The following is an 18,299-nucleotide window of genomic DNA, read 5'->3' on the forward strand; positions in this document are numbered from 1 at the left end:
GTCTATTAGTCCATCTATACTAACCTCCACAAGGTTGCAAATTCAAAATAATTTTTATCTGCATCTAGCTCTGAAAAAATATTGGGGATTTGGCTTGTAGCAGAGTGTGGGACTTGTTCTATTAGTCCATCTATACTAAACTCCACCAGGTTGCAAATTCAAATTAATTTTTATCTGCATCTAGCGCTGAAAAAATATTTGGGCTTCTGCTTCTAGCTGTGTATGGGATTTATTCTATTAGTCCATCTATACTAACCTCCACCAGGTTGCAAATTCAAAATAATTTTTATCTGCATCTAGCTCTGAAAAAATATTTGGGCTTCGGCTTGTAGCAGTGTGTGGGACTTGTTCTATTAGTCCATCTAAACTAACCTCCACCAGGTTGCAAATTCAAAATAATTTTTATCTGTATCTAGCTCTGAGAAAATATTTGTGTTTCGGCTTGTAGCAGTGTGTGGGACTTGTTCTATTAGTCCATCTATACTAACCTTCACCAGGTTGCAAATTCAAAATAATTTTTATCTGCATCTAGCTCTGAAAAAATATTTGGGCTTCGGCTTGAAGCAGTGTGTGGGACTTGGTCTATTAGTCCATCTATACTAACCTCCAACAGGTTGCAAATTCAAAATTATTTTTATCTGCATCTGGTTCTGAAAAAATATTTGGGCTTCGGCTTGTAGCAGTTTGTGGGACTTGTTGTATTAGCCCTTCTATACTAACCTCCACCACTTTGAAAATACAAAATAATTTTTATCTGCATCTATCTCTGAAAAAATATTTGTGCTTGTAGCAGTATGTGGGACTTGTTCTATTCGTCCATCTATACTAACCTCCACCAGGTTGCAAATTCAAAATAATTTTTATCTGCATCTAGCTCTGAAAAAATATCTGGGCTTGTAGCAGTGTGTGGGACTTGTTCTATTAGTCCATCTATACTAACCTCCACCAGGTTGCAAATTCAAAATAATTTTTATCTGCATCTAGCTCTGAAAAAATATTTGGGCTTCGGCTTGTAGCAGTGTGTGGGACTTATTCTATTAGTCCATCTATACTAACCTCCACCAGGTTGCAAATTCAAAATAATTTTTATCTGCATCTAGCTCTGAAAAAATATTTGGGCTTCGGCTTGTAGCAGTGTGTGGGACTTGGTCTATTATTCCATCTATACTAACCTCCACCAGGTTGCAAATTCAAAATAATTTTTATCCGCATCTAGCTCTGAAAAAATATTTGGGCTACGGCTTGTAGCAGTGTGTGGGACTTGGTCTATTATTCCATCTATACTAACCTCCACCAGGTTGCAAATTCAAAATAATTTTTATCTGCATCTAGCTCTGAAAAAATATCTGGGCTTTTAGCAGTGTGTGGGACTTGTTCTATTAGTCCATCTATACTAACCTCCACCAGGTTGCAAATTCAAAATAATTTTTTGCTGCATCTAGCTCTGAAAAAATATTTGGGCTTCGGCTTGTAGCAGTGTGTGGGACTTGTTCTATTAGTCCATCTATACTAACCTCCACCAGGTTGCAAATTCAAAATAATTTTTATCTGCATCTAGCTCTGAAAAAATATTTGGGCTTCAGTTTGTAGCAGTGTGTGGGACTTGTTCTATTAGTCCATCTATACTAACTTCCACCAGGTTGAAAATACAAAATAATTTTTATCTGCATCTATCTCTGAAAAAATATTTGTGCTTGTAGCAGTGTGTGGGACTTGTTCTGTTAATCCATCTATACTAACCTCCACCAGGTTGCAAATTCAAAATAATTTTTATCTGCATCTAGCTCTGAAAAAATATCTGGGCTTGTAGCAGTGTGTGGGCCTTGTTCTGTTAGTCCATCTATACTAACCTCCACCAGGTTGCAAATTCAAAATAATTTTTAGCTGCATCTAGCTCTGAAAAAATATTTGGGCTTCGGCTTGTAGCAGTGTGTGGGACTTGTTCTATTAGTCCATATATGCTAACCTCCACCAGGTTGCAAATTCAAATTAATTTTTATCTGCATCTAGCTCTGAAAAAATATTTGGGTTTCTTCTTGTAGCTGTGTGTGGGACTTATTCTATTATTCCATCTATACTAACCTCCACCAGGTTGAAAATTCAAAATAATTTTTATCTACATCTAGCTCTGAAAAAATATCTGGGCTTGTAGCAGTGTGTGGGACTTGTTCTATTAGTCCATCTATACTAACCTCCACCAGGTTGCAAATTCAAAATAATTTTTAGCTGCATCTAGCTCTGAAAAAATATTTGGGCTTCGGCTTGTAGCAGTGTGTGGGACTTGTTCTTTTAGTCCATGTATACTACTCTCCACCAGGTTGCAAATTCAAAATAATTTTTTTCTGCTTCTAGCCCTGAAAAAATATTTTGGCTTCGGCTTGTAGCAGCGCGTGGGACTTGTTCTATTTGTCCATCTATACTAACCTCCACCAGGTTGCAAATTCAAAATAATTTTTATCTGCATCTAGCTCTGAAAAAATATTTGGGCTTCGGCTTGAAGCAGTGCGTGGTACTTGTTCTATTAGTCCATCTATACTAACCTAAACCTGGTTGCAAATTCAAAGTAATTTTTATCTTCATCAAGCTCTGAAAAAATATTTGGGCTTCGGCTTGTAGCAGTGTGTGGGACTTGTTCTATTAGTCCATCTATACTAACCTCCACCAGGTTGCAAATTCAAAATAATTTTTATCTGCATCTAGCTCTGAAAAAATATTTGGGCTTCGGCTTGTAGCAGTGTGTGGGACTTGTTCTATTAGTCCATCTATACTAACCTCCACTAGGTTGCAAATTCAAATTAATTTTTATCTGCATCTAGCTCTGAAAAAATATTTGGACTTCTGCTTGTATCTGTGTGTGGGACTTATTCTATTAGTCCATCTATACTAACCTCCACCAGGTTGCAAATTCAAAATAATTTTTATCTGCATCTAGCTCTGAAAAAATATTTGTGTTTCGGCTTGTAGCAGTGTGTGGGACTTGTTCTAATAGTCCATCTATACGAACCTCCACCAGGTGGCAAATTCAAAATAATTTTTATCTACTTCTAGCTCTGAAAAAATATTTGGGCTTCGGCTTGTAGCAGTGTGTGGGACTTGTTCTATTAGTCCATCTATACTAACCTCCACCAGGTTGCAAATTCAAATTAATTTTTCTCTGCATCTAGCTCTGAAAAAATATTTGTTCTTCTGCTTGTAGCTGTGTGTGGGACTTATTCTATTAGTCCATCTATACTAACCTCAACCAGGTTGCAAATTCAAAATAATTTTTATCTGCATCTAGCTCTGAAAAAAAATTTGGGCTTCGGCTTGTAGCAGTGTGTGGGAATTGTTCTATTAGTCCATCTATACTAACCTCCAACACTTTGAAAATACAAAATAATTTTTATTTGCTTCTATCTCTGAAAAAATATTTCTGCTTGTAGCAGTGTGTGGGACTTGTTCTATTAGTCCATCTATACTAACCTCCACCAGGTTGCAAATTCAAAATAATATTTATCTACATCTAGCACTGAAAAAATATCTGGGCTTGTAGCAGTGTGTGGGACTTGTTCTATTAGTCCATCTATACTAACCTCCACCAGGTTGCAAATTCAAAATAATTTTTAGCTGCATCTAGCTCTGAAAAAATATTTGGGCTTTGGCTTGTAGCAGTGTGTGGGACTTGTTCTATTAGTCCATCTATACTAACCTCCACCAGGATACAAATTGAAAATAATTTTTATCTGCATCTAGCTCTGAAAATATATTTGGGCTTCGGCTTGTAGCAGTGTGTGGGACTTGTTCTATTAGTCCATCTATACTAACCTCCACCAGGTTGCAAATTCAAAATAATTTTATCTGCATCTAGCTCAGAAAAAATATTTGGGCTTTGACTTGTATCAGTGTGTGGGACTTGTTCTATTAGTCCATCTATACTAACCTCCACCAGGATACAAATTCAAAATAATTTTTATCTCCATCTAGCTCTGAAAATATATTTGGGCTTCGGCTTGTAGCAGTGTGTGGGTCTTGTTCTATTAGTCCATCTATACTAACCTCCACCAGGTTGCAAATTCAAAATAATTTTTTGCTGCATCTAGCTCTGAAAAAATATTTGGGCTTCGGCTTGTAGCAGTGTGTGGGACTTGTTCTATTAGTCCATCTATACTAACCTCCACCAGGTTGCAAATTCAAAATAATTTTTATCTGCATCTAGCTCTGAAAAAATATTTGGGCTTCGGTTTGTAGCAGTGTGTGGGACTTGTTCTATTAGTCCATCTATACTAACTTCCACCAGGTTGAAAATACAAAATAATTTTTATCTGCATCTATCTCTGAAAAAATATCTGTGCTTGTAGCAGTGTGTGGGACTTGTTCTGTTAGTCCATCTATACTAACCTCCACCAGGTTGCAAATTCAAAATAATTTTTATCTGCATCTAGCTCTGAAAAAATATCTGGGCTTGTAGCAGTGTGTGGGCCTTGTTCTGTTAGTCCATCTATACTAACCTCCACCAGGTTGCAAATTCAAAATAATTTTTAGCTGCATCTAGCTCTGAAAAAATATTTGGGCTTCGGCTTGTAGCAGTGTGTGGGACTTGTTCTATTAGTCCATATATGCTAATCTCCACCAGGTTGCAAATTCAAATTAATTTTTATCTGCATCTAGCTCTGAAAAAATATTTGGGTTTCTTCTTGTAGCTGTGTGTGGGACTTATTCTATTATTCCATCTATACTAACCTCCACCAGGTTGAAAATTCAAAATAATTTTTATCTACATCTAGCTCTGAAAAAATATCTGGGCTTGTAGCAGTGTGTGGGACTTGTTCTATTAGTCCATCTATACTAACCTCCACCAGGTTGCAAATTCAAAATAATTTTTAGCTGCATCTAGCTCTGAAAAAATATTTTGGCTTCGGCTTGTAGCAGTGTGTGGGACTTGTTCTTTTAGTCCATGTATACTACTCTCCACCAGGTTGCAAATTCAAAATAATTTTTTTCTGCTTCTAGCCCTGAAAAAATATTTTGGCTTCGGCTTGTAGCAGCGCGTGGGACTTGTTCTATTAGTCCATCTATACTAACCTCCACCAGGTTGCAAATTCAAAATAATTTTTATCTGCATCTAGCTCTGAAAAAATATTTGGGCTTCGGCTTGAAGCAGTGCGTGGTACTTGTTCTATTAGTCCATCTATACTAACCTAAACCTGGTTGCAAATTCAAAATAATTTTTATCTTCATCAAGCTCTGAAAAAATATTTGGGCTTCGGCTTGTAGCAGTGTGTGGGACTTGTTCTATTAGTCCATCTATACTAACCTCCACCAGGTTGCAAATTCAAAATAATTTTTATCTGCATCTAGCTCTGAAAAAATATTTGGGCTTCGGCTTGTAGCAGTGTGTAGGACTTGTTCTATTAGTCCATCTATACTAACCTCCACTAGGTTGAAAATTCAAATTAATTTTTATCTGCATCTAGCTCTGAAAAAATATTTGGACTTCTGCTTGTATCTGTGTGTGGGACTTATTCTATTAGTCCATCTATACTAACCTCCACCAGGTTGCAAATTCAAAATAATTTTTATCTGCATCTAGCTCTGAAAAAATATTTGTGTTTCGGCTTGTAGCAGTGTGTGGGACTTGTTCTAATAGTCCATCTATACGAACCTCCACCAGGTGGCAAATTCAAAATAATTTTTATCTACTTCTAGCTCTGAAAAAATATTTGGGCTTCGGCTTGTAGCAGTGTGTGGGACTTGTTCTATTAGTCCATCTATACTAACCTCCACCAGGTTGCAAATTCAAATTAATTTTTCTCTGCATCTAGCTCTGAAAAAATATTTGTTCTTCTGCTTGTAGCTGTGTGTGGGACTTATTCTATTAGTCCATCTATACTAACCTCAACCAGGTTGCAAATTCAAAATAATTTTTATCTGCATCTAGCTCTGAAAAAAAATTTGGGCTTCGGCTTGTAGCAGTGTGTGGGAATTGTTCTATTAGTCCATCTATACTAACCTCCAACACTTTGAAAATACAAAATAATTTTTATTTGCATCTATCTCTGAAAAAATATTTCTGCTTGTAGAAGTGTGTGGGACTTGTTCTATTAGTCCATCTATACTAACCTCCACCAGGTTGCAAATTCAAAATAATATTTATCTACATCTAGCACTGAAAAAATATCTGGGCTTGTAGCAGTGTGTGGGACTTGTTCTATTAGTCCATCTATACTAACCTCCAACAGGTTGCAAATTCAAAATAATTTTTAGCTGCATCTAGCTCTGAAAAAATATTTGGGCTTCGGCTTGTAGCAGTGTGTGGGACTTGTTCTATTAGTCCATCTATACTAACCTCCACCAGGATACAAATTGAAAATAATTTTTATCTGCATCTAGCTCTGAAAATATATTTGGGCTTCGGCTTGTAGCAGTGTGTGGGACTTGTTCTATTAGTCCATCTATACTAACCTCCACCAGGTTGCAAATTCAAAATAATTTTATCTGCATCTAGCTCAGAAAAAATATTTGGGCTTTGACTTGTAGCAGTGTGTGGGACTTGTTCTATTAGTCCATCTATACTAACCTCCACCAGGATACAAATTCAAAATAATTTTTATCTCCATCTAGCTCTGAAAATATATTTGGGCTTCGGCTTGTAGCAGTGTGTGGGTCTTGTTCTATTAGTCCATCTATACTAACCTCCACCAGGTTGCAAATTCAAAATAATTTTTATCTGCATCTAGCTCTGAAAAAATATTTGGGCTTCGGCTTGTAGCAGTGTGTGGGACTTTTTCTATTAGTCCATCTATACTAACCTCGACCAGGTTGCAAATTCAAAATAATTTTTATCTGCATTAGCTCTGAAAAAATATTTTGGCTTCGGCTTGTAGCAGTGTGTGGTACTTGGTCTATTAGTACATTTATACTAACCTCCGCCAGGTTGCAAATTCAAAATAATTTTTATCTGCATCTAGCTCTGAAAAAATATTTGGGCTTCGGTTTGTAGCAGTGTGTGGGACTTGTTCTATTAGTCCATCTATACTAACTTCCACCAGGTTGAAAATACAAAATAATTTTTATCTGCATCTATCTCTGAATAAATATTTGTGCTTGTAGCAGTGTGTGGGACTTGTTCTGTTAGTCCATGTATACTAACCTCCACCAGGTTGCAAATTCAAAATAATTTTTATCTGCATCTAGCTCTGAAAAAATATCTGGGCTTGTAGCAGTGTGTGGGCCTTGTTCTATTAGTCCATCTATACTAACCTCCACCAGGTTGCAAATTCAAAATAATTTTTATCTGCATCTAGCTCTGAAAAAATATTTGGGCTTCGGCTTCTAGAAGTGTGTGGGACTTGTTCTATTAGTCCATCTATACTAACCTCCACCAGGTTGCAAATTCAAAATAATTTTTATCTGCATCTAGCTCTGAAAAAATATCTGGGCTTGTATCAGTGTGTGGGACTTGTTCTATTAGTCCATCTATACTAACCTCCACCAGGTTGCAAATTCAAAACATTTTTAGCTGCATCTAGCTCTGAAAAAATATTTGGGCTTCGGCTTGTAGCAGTGTGTGGGACTTGTTCTATTAGTCCATATATACTAACCTCCACCAGGTTGCAAATTCAAAATAATTTTTATCTGCATCTAGCTCTGAAAAAATATTTTGGCTACGGCTTGTAGCAGTGTGTGGGACTTGTTCTATTAGTCAATCTATACTAATCTCCACCAGGTTGCAAATTCAAAATAATTTTTATCTGCATCTAGCCCTGAAAAATTATCTTGGCTTCGGCTTGTAGCAGTGTGTGGGACTTGTTCTATTAGTCCATCTATACTAACCTCCACCAGGTTGCAAATTCAAAATAATTTTTATCTGCATCTAGCTCTGAAAAAATATTTGGGCTTCGGCTTGTAGCAGTGTGTGGGACTTGTTCTATTAGTCCATCTATACTAACCTCCACCAGGTTGCAAATTCAAATAAATTTTTATCAGTATCTAGCTCTGAAAAAATACTTGGGCTTCTGCTTGTAGCTGTTTGTGGGACTTATTCTATTAGTCCATCTATACTAACCTCCACCAGGTTGCAAATTCAAAATAATTTTTATCTGCATCTAGCACTGAAAAAATATTTGGGCTTCGGCTTGTAGAAGTGTGTGGTACTTGTTCTATTAGTCCATCTAAACTAACCTCCACCAGGTTGCAAATTCAAAATAATTTTTATCTGCATCTAGCTCTGAAAAAATATTTGTGTTTCGGCTTGTAGCAGTGTGTGGGACTTGTTCTATTAGTCCATCTATACTAACTTCCACCAGGTTGCAAATTCAAAATAATTTTTATCTGCATCTAGCTCTGAAAAAATATTTGGGCTTCGGCTTGTAGCAGTGTGTGGGACTTGGTCTATTAGTCCATCTATACTAACCTCCACGAGGTTGCAAATTCAAAATAATTTTTATCTGCATCTAGCTCTGAAAAAATATTTTGGCTTCGGCCTGTAGCAGTGTGTGGGACTTGTTCTATTAGTCCATCTATACTAACCTCCACAAGGTTGCAAATTCAAAATAATTTTTATCTGCATCTAGCTCTGAAAAAATATTGGGGATTTGGCTTGTAGCAGAGTGTGGGACTTGTTCTATTAGTCCATCTATACTAAACTCCACCAGGTTGCAAATTCAAATTAATTTTTATCTGCATCTAGCTCTGAAAAAATATTTGGGCTTCTGCTTCTAGCTGTGTATGGGACTTATTCTATTAGTCCATCTATACTAACCTCCACCAGGTTGCAAATTCAAAATAATTTTTATCTGCATCTAGCTCTGAAAAAATATTTGGGCTTCGGCTTGTAGCAGTGTGAGGGATTTGTTCTATTAGTTCATCTAAACTAACCTCCACCAGGTTGCAAATTCAAAATAATTTTTATCTGTATCTAGCTCTGAGAAAATATTTGTGTTTCGGCTTGTAGCAGTGTGTGGGACTTGTTCTATTAGTCCATCTATACTAACCTTCACCAGGTTGCAAATTCAAAATAATTTTTATCTGCATCTAGCTCTGAAAAAATATTTGGGCTTCGGCTTTGAAGCAGTGTGTGGGACTTGGTCTATTAGTCCATCTATACTAACCTCCACCAGGTTGCAAATTCAAAATAATTTTTATCTGCATCTGGTTCTGAAAAAATATTTGGGCTTCGGCTTGTAGCAGTTTGTGGGACTTGTTGTATTAGCCCTTCTATACTAACCTCCACCACTTTGAAAATACAAAATAATTTTTATCTGCATCTATCTCTGAAAAAATATTTGTGCTTGTAGCAGTATGTGGGACTTGTTCTATTAGTCCATCTATACTAACCTCCACCAGGTTGCAAATTCAAAATAATTTTTATCTGCATCTAGCTCTGAAAAAATATCTGGGCTTGTAGCAGTGTGTGGGACTTGTTCTATTAGTCCATCTATACTAACCTCCACCAGGTTGCAAATTCAAAATAATTTTTAGCTGCATCTAGCTCTGAAAAAATATTTGGGCTTCGGCTTGTAGCAGTGTGTGGTACTTATTCTATTAGTCCATCTATACTAACCTCCACCAGGTTGCAAATTCAAAATAATTTTTATCTGCATCTAGCTCTGAAAAAATATTTGGGCTTCGGCTTGTAGCAGTGTGTGGGACTTGGTCTATTATTCCATCTATACTAACCTCCACCAGGTTGCAAATTCAAAATAATTTTTATCCGCATCTAGCTCTGAAAAAATATTTGGGCTTCGGCTTGTAGCAGTGTGTGGGACTTGGTCTATTATTCCATCTATACTAACCTCCACCAGGTTGCAAATTCAAAATAATTTTTATCTGCATCTAGCTCTGAAAATATATCTGGGCTTTTAGCAGTGTGTGGGACTTGTTCTATTAGTCCATCTATACTAACCTCCACCAGGTTGCAAATTCAAAATAATTTTTTGCTGCATCTAGCTCTGAAAAAATATTTGAGCTTCGGCTTGTAGCAGTGTGTGGGACTTGTTCTATTACTCCATCTATACCAACCTCCACTAGGTTGCAAATTCAAAATAATTTTTATCTGCATCTAGCTCTGAAAAAATATTTTGGCTTCGGCTTGTAGCAGTGTGTGGGGCTTGGTCTATTAGTGCATCTATACTAACCTCCACCAGGTTGCAAATTCAAAATAATTTTTATCTGCATCTAGCTCTGAAAAAATATTTGGGCTTCGGTTTGTAGCAGTGTGTGGGACTTGTTCTATTAGTCCATCTATACTAACTTCCACCAGGTTGAAAATACAAAATAATTTTTATCTGCATCTATCTCTGAAAAAATATTTGTGCTTGTAGCAGTGTGTGGGACTTGTTCTGTTAGTCCATCTATACTAACCTCCACCAGGTTGCAAATTCAAAATAATTTTTATCTGCATCTAGCTCTGAAAAAATATCTGGGCTTGTAGCAGTGTGTGGGCCTTGTTCTGTTACTCCATCTATACTAACCTCCACCAGGTTGCAAATTCAAAATAATTTTTAGCTGCATCTAGCTCTGAAAAAATATTTGGGCTTCGGCTTGTAGCAGTGTGTGGGACTTGTTCTATTAGTCCATATATGCTAACCTCCACCAGGTTGCAAATTCAAATTAATTTTTATCTGCATCTAGCTCTGAAAAAATATTTGGGCTTCTTCTTGTAGCTGTGTGTGGGACTTATTCTATTATTCCATCTATACTAACCTCCACCAGGTTGCAAATTTAAAATAATTTTTATCTGCATCTAGCTCTGAAAAAATATCTGGGCTTGTAGCAGTGTGTGGGACTTGTTCTATTAGTCCATCTATACTAACCTCCACCAGGTTGCAAATTCAAAATAATTTTTAGCTGCATCTAGCTCTGAAAAAATATTTTGGCTTCGGCTTGTAGCAGTGTGTGGGACTTGTTCTTTTAGTCCATGTATACTAATCTCCACCAGGTTGCAAATTCAAAATAATTTTTTTCTGCTTCTAGCCCTGAAAAAATATTTTGGCTTCGGCTTGTAGCAGCGCGTGGGACTTGTTCTATTAGTCCATCTATACTAACCTCCACTAGGTTGCAAATTCAAATTAATTTTTATCTGCATCTAGCTCTGAAAAAATATTTGGACTTCTGCTTGTATCTGTGTGTGGGACTTATTCTATTAGTCCATCTATACTAACCTCCACCAGGTTGCAAATTCAAAATAATTTTTATCTGCATCTAGCTCTGAAAAAATATTTGTGTTTCGGCTTGTAGCAGTGTGTGGGACTTGTTCTATTAGTCCATCTATACTAACCTCCACCAGGTTGCAAATTCAAATTAATTTTTCTCTGCATCTAGCTCTAAAAAAATATTTGTTCTTCTGCTTGTAGCTGTGTGTGGGACTTATTCTATTAGTCCATCTATACTAACCTCAACCAGGTTGCAAATTCAAAATAATTTTTATCTGCATCTAGCTCTGAAAAAAAATTTGGGCTTCGGCTTGTAGCAGTGTGTGGGAATTGTTCTATTAGTCCATCTATACTAACCTCCAACACTTTGAAAATACAAAATAATTTTTATTTGCATCTATCTCTGAAAAAATATTTGTGCTTGTAGCAGTGTGTGGGACTTGTTCTATTAGTCCATCTATACTAACCTCCACCAGGTTGCAAATTCAAAATAATTTTTAGCTGCATCTAGCTCTGAAAAAATATTTGGGCTTCGGCTTGTAGCAGTGTGTGGGACTTGTTCTATTAGTCCATCTATACTAACCTCCACCAGGATACAAATTGAAAATAATTTTTATCTGCATCTAGCTCTGAAAATATATTTGGGCTTCGGCTTGTAGCAGTGTGTGGGACTTGTTCTATTAGTCCATCTATACTAACCTCCACCAGGTTGCAAATTCAAAATAATTTTATCTGCATCTAGCTCAGAAAAAATATTTGGGCTTTGACTTGTAGCAGTGTGTGGGACTTGTTCTATTAGTCCATCTATACTAACCTCCACCAGGATACAAATTCAAAATAATTTTTATCTCCATCTAGCTCTGAAAATATATTTGGGCTTCGGCTTGTAGCAGTGTGTGGGTCTTGTTCTATTAGTCCATCTATACTAACCTCCACCAGGTTGCAAATTCAAAATAATTTTTATCTGCATCTAGCTCTGAAAAAATATTTGGGCTTCGGCTTGTAGCAGTGTGTGGGACTTTTTCTATTAGTCCATCTATACTAACCTCCACCAGGTTGCAAATTCAAAATAATTTTTATCTGCATTACCTCTGAAAAAATATTTTGGCTTCGGCTTGTAGCAGTGTGTGGGACTTGGTCTATTAGTACATTTATACTAACCTCCGCCAGGTTGCAAATTCAAAATAATTTTTATCTGCATCTAGCTCTGAAAAAATATTTGGGCTTCGGTTTGTAGCAGTGTGTGGGACTTGTTCTATTAGTCCATCTATACTAACTTCCACCAGGTTGAAAATACAAAATAATTTTTATCTGCATCTATCTCTGAATAAATATTTGTGCTTGTAGCAGTGTGTGGGACTTGTTCTGTTAGTCCATGTATACTAACCTCCACCAGGTTGCAAATTCAAAATAATTTTTATCTGCATCTAGCTCTGAAAAAATATCTGGGCTTGTAGCATTGTGTGGGCCTTGTTCTAATAGTTCATCTATACTAACCTCCACCAGGTTGCAAATTCAAAATAATTTTTAGCTGCATGTAGCTCTGAAAAAATATTTGGGCTTCGGCTTGTAGCAGTGTGTGGGACTTGGTCTATTTTTCCATCTATACTAACCTCCACCAGGTTGCAAATTCAAAATAATTTTTATCTGCATCTAGCTCTGAAAAAATATTTGGGCTTCGGCTTCTAGAAGTGTGTGGGACTTGTTCTATTAGTCCATCTATACTAACCTCCACCAGGTTGCAAATTCAAAATAATTTTTATCAGCATCTAGCTCTGAAAAAATATCTGGGCTTGTATCAGTGTGTGGGACTTGTTCTATTAGTCCATCTATACTAACCTCCACCAGGTTGCAAATTCAAAACATTTTTAGCTGCATCTAGCTCTGAAAAAATATTTGGGCTTCGGCTTGTAGCAGTGTGTGGGACTTGTTCTATTAGTCCATATATACTAACCTCCACCAGGTTGCAAATTCAAAATAATTTTTATCTGCATCTAGCTCTGAAAAAATATTTTGGCTACGGCTTGTAGCAGTGTGTGGGACTTGTTCTATTAGTCAATCTATAGTAATCTCCACCAGGTTGCAAATTCAAAATAATTTTTATCTGCATCTAGCCCTGAAAAATTATCTTGGCTTCGGCTTGTAGCAGTGTGTGGGACTTGTTCTATTAGTCCATCTATACTAACCTCCACCAGGTTGCAAATTCAAAATAATTTTTATCTGCATCTAGCTCTGAAAAAATATTTGGGCTTCGGCTTGTAGCAGTGTGTGGGACTTGTTCTATTAGTCCATCTATACTAACCTCCACCAGGTTGCAAATTCAAATTAATTTTTATCAGTATCTAGCTCTGAAAAAATATTTGGGCTTCTGCTTGTAGCTGTGTGTGGGACTTATTCTATTAGTCCATCTATACTAACCTCCACCAGGTTGCAAATTCAAAATAATTTTTATCTGCATCTAGCACTGAAAAAATATTTGGGCTTCGGCTTGTAGAAGTGTGTGGGACTTGTTCTATTAGTCCATCTAAACTAACCTCCACCAGGTTGCAAATTCAAAATAATTTTTATCTGCATCTAGCTCTGAAAAAATATTTGTGTTTCGGCTTGTAGCAGTGTGTGGGACTTGTTCTATTAGTCCATCTATACTAACTTCCACCAGGTTGAAAATTCAAAATAATTTTTATCTGCATCTAGCTCTGAAAAAATATTTGGGCTTCGGCTTGTAGCAGTGTGTGGGACTTGGTCTATTAGTCCATCTATACTAACCTCCACGAGGTTGCAAATTCAAAATAATTTTTATCTGCTTCTAGCTCTGAAAAAATATTTTGGCTTCGGCTTGTAGCAGTGTGTGGGACTTGTTCTATTAGTCCATCTATACTAACCTCCACAAGGTTGCAAATTCAAAATAATTTTTATCTGCATCTAGCTCTGAAAAAATATTGGGGATTTGGCTTGTAGCAGAGTGTGGGACTTGTTCTATTAGTCCATCTATACTAAACTCCACCAGGTTGCAAATTCAAATTAATTTTTATCTGCATCTAGCTCTGAAAAAATATTTGGGCTTCTGCTTCTAGCTGTGTATGGGACTTATTCTATTAGTCCATCTATACTAAACTCCACCAGGTTGCAAATTCAAAATAATTTTTATCTGCATCTAGCTCTGAAAAAATATTTGGGCTTCGGCTTGTAGCAGTGTGAGGGACTTGTTCTATTAGTCCATCTAAACTAACCTCCACCAGGTTGCAAATTCAAAATAATTTTTATCTGTATCTAGCTCTGAGAAAATATTTGTGTTTCGGCTTGTAGCAGTGTGTGGGACTTGTTCTATTAGTCCATCTATACTAACCTTCACCAGGTTGCAAATTCAAAATAATTTTTATCTGCATCTAGCTCTGAAAAAATATTTGGGCTTCGGCTTGAAGCAGTGTGTGGGACTTGGTCTATTAGTCCATCTATACTAACCTCCACCAGGTTGCAAATTCAAAATAATTTTTATCTGCATCTGGTTCTGAAAAAATATTTGGGCTTCGGCTTGTAGCAGTTTGTGGGACTTGTTGTATTAGCCCTTCTATACTAACCTCCACCACTTTGAAAATACAAAATAATTTTTATCTGCATCTATCTCTGAAAAAATATTTGTGCTTGTAGCAGTATGTGGGACTTGTTCTATTAGTCCATCTATACTAACCTCCACCAGGTTGCAAATTCAAAATAATTTTTAGCTGCATCTAGCTCTGAAAAAATATTTGGGCTTCGGCTTGTAGCAGTGTGTGGGACTTATTCTATTAGTCCATCTATACTAACCTCCACCAGGTTGCAAATTCAAAATAATTTTTATCTGCATCTAGCTCTGAAAAAATATTTGGGCTTCGGCTTGTAGCAGTGTGTGGGACTTGGTCTATTATTCCATCTATACTAACCTCCACCAGGTTGCAAATTCAAAATAATTTTTATCCGCATCTAGCTCTGAAAAAATATTTGGGCTTCGGCTTGTAGCAGTGTGTGGGACTTGGTCTATTATTCCATCTATACTAACCTCCACCAGGTTGCAAATTCAAAATAATTTTTATCTGCATCTAGCTCTGAAAATATATCTGGGCTTTTAGCAGTGTGTGGGACTTGTTCTATTAGTCCATCTATACTAACCTCCACCAGGTTGCAAATTCAAAATAATTTTTTGCTGCATCTAGCTCTGAAAAAATATTTGAGCTTCGGCTTGTAGCAGTGTGTGGGACTTGTTCTATTAGTCCATCTATACCAACCTCCACTAGGTTGCAAATTCAAAATAATTTTTATCTGCATCTAGCTCTGAAAAAATATTTTGGCTTCGGCTTGTAGCAGTGTGTGGGGCTTGGTCTATTAGTGCATCTATACTAACCTCCACCAGGTTGCAAATTCAAAATAATTTTTATCTGCATCTAGCTCTGAAAAAATATTTGGGCTTCGGTTTGTAGCAGTGTGTGGGACTTGTTCTATTAGTCCATCTATACTAACTTCCACCAGGTTGAAAATACAAAATAATTTTTATCTGCATCTATCTCTGAAAAAATATTTGTGCTTGTAGCAGTGTGTGGGACTTGTTCTGTTAGTCCATCTATACTAACCTCCACCAGGTTGCAAATTCAAAATAATTTTTATTTGCATCTAGCTCTGAAAAAATATCTGGGCTTGTAGCAGTGTGTGGGCCTTGTTCTGTTACTCCATCTATACTAACCTCCACCAGGTTGCAAATTCAAAATAATTTTTAGCTGCATCTAGCTCTGAAAAAATATTTGGGCTTCGGCTTGTAGCAGTGTGTGGGACTTGTTCTATTAGTCCATCTATACTAACCTCCACCAGGTTGCAAATTCAAATTAATTTTTATCAGTATCTAGCTCTGAAAAAATATTTGGGCTTCTGCTTGTAGCTGTGTGTGGGACTTATTCTATTAGTCCATCTATACTAACCTCCACCAGGTTGCAAATTCAAAATAATTTTTATCTGCATCTAGCACTGAAAAAATATTTGGGCTTCGGCTTGTAGAAGTGTGTGGGACTTGTTCTATTAGTCCATCTAAACTAACCTCCACCAGGTTGCAAATTCAAAATAATTTTTATCTGCATCTAGCTCTGAAAAAATATTTGTGTTTCGGCTTGTAGCAGTGTGTGGGACTTGTTCTATTAGTCCATCTATACTAACTTCCACCAGGTTGCAAATTCAAAATAATTTTTATCTGCATCTAGCTCTGAAAAAATATTTGGGCTTCGGCTTGTAGCAGTGTGTGGGACTTGGTCTATTAGTCCATCTATACTAACCTCCACGAGGTTGCAAATTCAAAATAATTTTTATCTGCATCTAGCTCTGAAAAAATATTTTGGCTTCGGCTTGTAGCAGTGTGTGGGACTTGTTCTATTAGTCCATCTATACTAACCTCCACAAGGTTGCAAATTCAAAATAATTTTTATCTGCATCTAGCTCTGAAAAAATATTGGGGATTTGGCTTGTAGCAGAGTGTGGGACTTGTTCTATTAGTCCATCTATACTAAACTCCACCAGGTTGCAAATTCAAATTAATTTTTATCTGCATCTAGCTCTGAAAAAATATTTGGGCTTCTGCTTCTAGCTGTGTATGGGACTTATTCTATTAGTCCATCTATACTAACCTCCACCAGGTTGCAAATTCAAAATAATTTTTATCTGCATCTAGCTCTGAAAAAATATTTGGGCTTCGGCTTGTAGCAGTGTGAGGGACTTGTTCTATTAGTCCATCTAAACTAACCTCCACCAGGTTGCAAATTCAAAATAATTTTTATCTGTATCTAGCTCTGAGAAAATATTTGTGTTTCGGCTTGTAGCAGTGTGTGGGACTTGTTCTATTAGTCCATCTATACTAACCTTCACCAGGTTGCAAATTCAAAATAATTTTTATCTGCATCTAGCTCTGAAAAAATATTTGGGCTTCGGCTTGAAGCAGTGTGTGGGACTTGGTCTATTAGTCCATCTATACTAACCTCCACCAGGTTGCAAATTCAAAATAATTTTTATCTGCATCTGGTTCTGAAAAAATATTTGGGCTTCGGCTTGTAGAAGTTTGTGGGACTTGTTGTATTAGCCCTTCTATACTAACCTCCACCACTTTGAAAATACAAAATAATTTTTATCTGCATCTATCTCTGAAAAAATATTTGTGCTTGTAGCAGTATGTGGGACTTGTTCTATTAGTCCATCTATACTAACCTCCACCAGGTTGCAAATTCAAAATAATTTTTATCTGCATCTAGCTCTGAAAAAATATCTGGGCTTGTAGCAGTGTGTGGGACTTGTTCTATTAGTCCATCTATACTAACCTCCACCAGGTTGCAAATTCAAAATAATTTTTAGCTGCATCTAGCTCTGAAAAAATATTTGGGCTTCGGCTTGTAGCAGTGTGTGGGACTTATTCTATTAGTCCATCTATACTAACCTCCACCAGGTTGCAAATTCAAAATAATTTTTATCTGCATCTAGCTCTGAAAAAATATTTGGGCTTCGGCTTGTAGCAGTGTGTGGGACTTCGTCTATTATTCCATCTATACTAACCTCCACCAGGTTGCAAATTCAAAATAATTTTTATCCGCATCTAGCTCTGAAAAAATATTTGGGCTTCGGCTTGTAGCAGTGTGTGGGACTTGGTCTATTATTCCATCTATACTAACCTCCACCAGGTTGCAAATTCAAAATAATTTTTATCTGCATCTAGCTCTGAAAATATATCTGGGCTTTTAGCAGTGTGTGGGACTTGTTCTATTAGTCCATCTATACTAACCTCCACCAGGTTGCAAATTCAAAATAATTTTTTGCTGCATCTAGCTCTGAAAAAATATTTGAGCTTCGGCTTGTAGCAGTGTGTGGGACTTGTTCTATTAGTCCATCTATACCAACCTCCACTAGGTTGCAAATTCAAAATAATTTTTATCTGCATCTAGCTCTGAAAAAATATTTTGGCTTCGGCTTGTAGCAGTGTGTGGGGCTTGGTCTATTAGTGCATCTATGCTAACCTCCACCAGGTTGCAAATTCAAAATAATTTTTATCTGCATCTAGCTCTGAAAAAATATTTGGGCTTCGGTTTGTAGCAGTGTGTGGGACTTGTTCTATTAGTCCATCTATACTAACTTCCACCAGGTTGAAAATACAAAATAATTTTTATC

Source organism: Phyllobates terribilis, unplaced genomic scaffold (genome assembly GCF_046119375.1).
Source record: "Phyllobates terribilis strain yellow unplaced genomic scaffold, ASM4611937v1 Scaffold_11__3_contigs__length_659146591, whole genome shotgun sequence".
Classification (NCBI taxonomy): domain Eukaryota; kingdom Metazoa; phylum Chordata; class Amphibia; order Anura; family Dendrobatidae; genus Phyllobates; species Phyllobates terribilis.